Raw genomic sequence first — 5,444 nt, 5'->3', positions numbered from 1 at the left:
TGTTTTCATCCATTCAGCCAGTCTATATCTTTTAAATCATGCATTAAGACTATTTGCATTCAATGTTAGTATTGAAATGTGAGATATTGTTCTGTTCATAATGTTGAATGATACTTACTTGCTTTGTTTTCTCCCTTGTGTTAATGTTTTGTAAGAGTTGTGAGCTTTAACGTTCATGTATTTTTACACTAGTAGGTATTGATTGTTCTGTTCCATGTATAGAGCACTTTTAAACATTTTGTGTAGTGCAGGTCTAGTGGAGACAAATTCTCTTAGTGTTTGCTTGTCTGGGAAAGACTTTATTTCTCTTTCATTTATGAAACTTATTTTTTCAGGATATGAAGTTCTTGGTTGGCAGTTAGTCTATTTGAGAAGACTAAAAATGAAACCCCAATCCCTTCTGGCTTGAAAGGTCTCTACTGAGAGATCTGCTGTTAGTCTGCCGGGTTTTCCTTTGTAAGTAACTAAGCTTTCATCTTGCAGTTTGTAGGATTTTCTCTTTCACTTTGACTTTGGTCAGGCTCACGATTATATGTCTTGGTGGTGTCCTATTTGTTGTGAATCTTCCAGGTGTTTGATGACCATCTTGTATCTGGATATCTAAACTTCTAGCATTACCAGGGAAGTTTTCCTATGTTATTCTGTCAAATAGATTTCCAATGTTTATAGCTTTTTCTTCTTCTCCCTCAGGGATACCTAGAATTTCTATGTTTGTTCATTTTGCATAATCCCATATTTCTCTAAGTGATTATTCTTTCTGTTCTTTTTTCTATGTTTTTTACAGACTGGGTGACTTCAAAATCCTTGCCTTCAAACTCTGAAATTCTTTCTTCTGCTTGGTCTAGCCTGTTGGTAAAGCTTTCTGCTATATTTTGAAATTCTCTAAATGACTCTTTCATTTCTTTATGTTCTGTTATCTCTTTTCTAATGTTATATATCTCTTTAGTGAATTTTTTGTTCATATCCCGAATTATTTTTTTGGTTTCTTTGAGATGGTTTTCTACCATCTCCTCAATTCCATTCACATTGCTTGCCATCCATAATATGAATTCCATATCCATCATTTCAACAATTTCCTTTTGGTTATAGTTCTTAATTGCAGAGCTATTGTGATGTTTTGGGTGTGTTGAGATGGCATTTTTTTTTTTCATGTTGCCAGAGTTTTGTGCTGGTTCCTTCTCATGCAGGGTCTCTTCTCTCAGCTTAAAACAGATATCAGGTATGGTATACCTGTTCTCTGGTGGGACTTCTGTTGTTTGGCGAAGATAAGGATGGGTCCCTGGATGGTGTGCTTGGGTCCTACTCTGGATGCTTGACCAGGCAAGGGAGGGGTGGCTATACTATGAGCCTTTAATGCTGCTGCTTTACTATGTCTCACCTGTTCTCTTGTGGTTGTCACCAGACAGCTTTGGCAGGGCTGGCCCCTGTTGCCAGGTGCATATGTGATGTGGGGCTGGCTGGCAGGATCGGGCATACACCAGGTATGGCGGAGGTCTCCTGGGCATGGGACATACACATGCAAGCCTGGGTGCCAAGGTCCCAGGCACGTAGGCAGAGTGAGGTGCATGCAGGGCAGTGTAGAGGGTTCACAGGGCCTAGGGGGCCTGAGGTGTAGAGCAGGCTCCTGGTGTGGAGAGGGTTAGCAGGCCACAGCTCATGTGTGGGGCAGAGCAGGACTCCAGAACAGAGTGTGTCTGCGGGACAGAGTGGACCCATGGGGCAGGATGCCTATGTGGGATGGAGCATGTCTGTGGGGCATGGCACTCATGTGCATGCAGGCTGGGGCTGCTGCAGAGTGGGGCATGCATTCAGGGCATGGCTCATGCAGGGGCATAGTGCCCAGGGCACCTGTGGAATAATGCGTGCAGTTCTCCCAGATCCAAAGGCAGCAGCTGTGCTGGCTTTAGTCCTGCTTGGGGCCTCTTAGTCAGTGATGGTAGCACCAGTCCAGGTGCCCCAACAGTGTGCAGTGAGTGCCAAGGGCTATGGTCTCATGCTTAACACATGTCCTGTGGGAAGTGTGGTTAAGCGGGATCACCTAGGCCACAGCAGCGGGCACCAGGCCTCTGGGCTCCTACTTTTTCAGGGCCCCCAGCAGCAGCAGCAGTGGGGGTGCACATCATCTGCCCATGGGGTGTACGTGAGCACTGGGGTTCCGGGCTTCCTCCCGTCTGACAGGGGCAAGGGGGAGGCAGCAGTCACAGATCTCACCCCTGGGCAAAAGTAGCATTCTGGGGTTGGGATGTTATAATGGCGCCAGCAGCAGCTATCACAAGATAGCTGTCCCTTCTCTCTGGAACAATGCAGCTGCCACCTCCAGTCAGGTCTCTGTATCAGTCCAGAGGCCTTCTGTGGTGGAGGGGCCCTCCCACCACTCAGGTTGCAGTTTCCTCAGGGGATGCATGGAGCCTGGGATTCTCTTCTCTGTCCCTTTCCCATGTGTGGGGGCTTCCAGAATTACCTCCAATCCTGCTGAACACATCTTCCCACTTCTGTCTTCACTCCTGCCTCCTCTTCGTGGGTTCACAGTGCTCTTGCTCAGATGATCAATCCAAAGGTGGATATCTATTTGCCACTTTGAATCCTCTCCATGAGAGTGGGGCCTTGTGCAAGCTGCTTCTAGTTCACCATCTTGGCTCCTCCCCCTTAAATCAATTTATTTAAACATAAAATGTAAGCACTCAAAAAATTAGTTATTTGTTTTTGGTGCTATAACATTTAGCACAATTTCAACTTTCTTGGTATAAATTATTGGTCCCCACACTGAAAACAGTATATCGTTTAAGGACTTTATAGATTGACATTATGCTAATTTTACATAAAGTAAATTATCATCCCTTACTTATTAATTTATGATTATAATTAAACATGTTATAAATAAATTTTATGTTAAAATATATAATAATATACTAATCTATATTATTTTTAACCTAAAATATTTTCCTTATTACCACACAGAAACAACAAAAAATATCAAAAAATTTCCTGAGTGATTTCTTAGATCAAAAAAGGATAGAAAATACTTTTCTAGAAGAAACTATATAAGAAATTAGTGTGACTAATTGTGTTTTATTTATTTATGTATTTCATGGCTGGAATCTTCTCTGTAATTGAAATAATATTTGCTCCTGAGATTGATGACACTTCATTTTCTGAACTTGAATATTACATCAAGGATTCAACAGGTAGGTTGTTTCCCTCCTTTTCAAAATGAGGTGCAGTTGGAGTTTGGCACTTAACTCTCTGGACAGAACACACAGATGAGATCTTTTCCCTATGAGAAGGAGAAAGCTGTGAGGTAATAGAATTGATGTCTATAGAATCATGAAACAGTTGGAAAGGGGAATCAAGCAATTATTTCCAACCATTAGAGTAGTAGACCTCAGTGGACCCCTCTTGAATCTTAAAAGGTCATTTTAGGATAAATGAAAGGCAAATCTTCACACAGCACGGGGGTGAATTTATGGAGTACATTACTCCAATAGGTGAATGGGTCAAGAAACATAAACAATCTAAAACGAGACTTAAATAGCTCAATGACAAACCTAGAATAAATAACTGAAAAATGCATGTTTCTCACATTTATTTTGTATTCCTATAATAGTTTGTTTTATTACATTGTGTATATTAATCCACTTACATTTATTGTGATTATTCATCAATTTGGATACATTTGTACCAACTTATTTTAAGCCTTCTATATGTCTTACTTTTTCTATGCTTCTTATTTTATCTTATTTTTTTTTCTTTTGGATTGAATGGATTTTTTTTTAAAAAAAATCCATTTTGTCCTTTCTACTTGTTTGGCAATCATATACTCTGGTTCTATATTAATGATTTACCTTAAAATTTCTTCATGCATATTTATCAAATTCTAAACATAGTGTCTTTAAACCCCCACCAAGCAATACAAAGATCTTCCAACACTTGAGCCCCTATCACCCCCTCTAACCTTACATACGATTGTTGTCCAATATTTGAGTTATTTTTAATCTCCATAATTAGTGATTATTATTCTTACATGATGACAGTATTTTGTTACTGAAAGTGCTAGATAAATATCTTATTCACAATAACATATGTTTGATTTGTATATACATATTATTATAATTTTATTATGGGTAATTGGGCTACCTACATAATGAAAAATAAATCTTTTTAATTTTTAAGTTTTATTTTGTTTGTAATTGATACTTAATAATTGTACATATTTATCGGGTAAAGCATGATGTTTCAATACATCTATGCATCATGTAATTTTCAAATCATGGCAATTAACATATCCATCCCCTCAAACACTTGTCATTCTTTGTGGTGAGAACATTCAGAATCCTCTCTTCAAGCTATTTTGAAATATGAATTATTGTTAACCATAGTTACCCTGCTGTGCAATAGAATACCAGTACTTATTCCTTCTGCATGATTGTAACTTTGTACCTGCTAATCAACCTTTCCCCATTCCCCCTCCTCCATTCTCTCCCCAGGATATGGGAACCATTATTCTTCTTTCTACTGCTATGAGATCAACATTTTTAGATTCCACATATGAGTGAGATCATGTGGTATTTCTCCTTCTATGCTTGGCTTATTTCACTTAACATATGTCCTCTAGTATCATGCATGTTGTTGCAGATGACAGGATTTAATTCTTTTTTATGGGTGAATAGTATTCCATTTTGTGTGTATATACAACATTTTTTTTATCCATTCATCTATTGATGAATGGATATTGATTCTGTATCTTGGCTATTGTAAATAGTGCTGTAATAAACATGGGGGTGTAGATATGTCCTTTACATATTGATTTCATTTTCTTTGAATATATACCCAGTAGTGGGATTGTTGGATCATATGGTAGTTCTATTTTTAATTTTTTGAGAAACCTCCATGCTGTTCTCCATAATGGCTGCACAAATTTACATTTCTAACAACAGTGTATAAGAGTTCCCTTTTCTCCCTATTCTTGCCAGCATTCATTATTTTTTGTCTTTTTGATAATAGCCACCCTAACATGTGTGATGTGATATCTCAATGTGATTTTGATTTACATTTTTCTGATGATTAGTGATGGTGAACAATTTTCATATACCTGTTGGCCATGTATGTCTTCTTTTGAGAAATGTCCATTCATATCTTTTGTACATTTTAATAGGATTATTTTATTTTTATGCTATAAAGTTGTTTGAGTTCCTTATATATTCTTGATGTTAAGCCCTTGCCAGATGCATAATTTGAAAATATTTTCTCCCATACTGTAGGTTGTCTGTCTCTTCACTATTTTTATTGTTCTTTCTGTTGTGCAGAAGCTTTTTAGTTTAATATAATCCCATTTGTCTATTTTCGCTTTTGTTGCCTGTGATTTTGGGGTCTTATCCAAAAAGTCCTTGCCCAGTCCAATGTCATGAAGTGTTTCCCCTATGTTTTCTTTTTTTTTTTTTTTTGAG

The sequence above is a fragment of the Propithecus coquereli genome, unplaced genomic scaffold (genome assembly GCF_000956105.1).
Source record: "Propithecus coquereli isolate 6110/MARCELLA unplaced genomic scaffold, Pcoq_1.0 Scaffold42, whole genome shotgun sequence".
Lineage (NCBI taxonomy): Eukaryota > Metazoa > Chordata > Mammalia > Primates > Indriidae > Propithecus > Propithecus coquereli.
Note: the sequence above shows the minus strand (reverse complement) of the source record.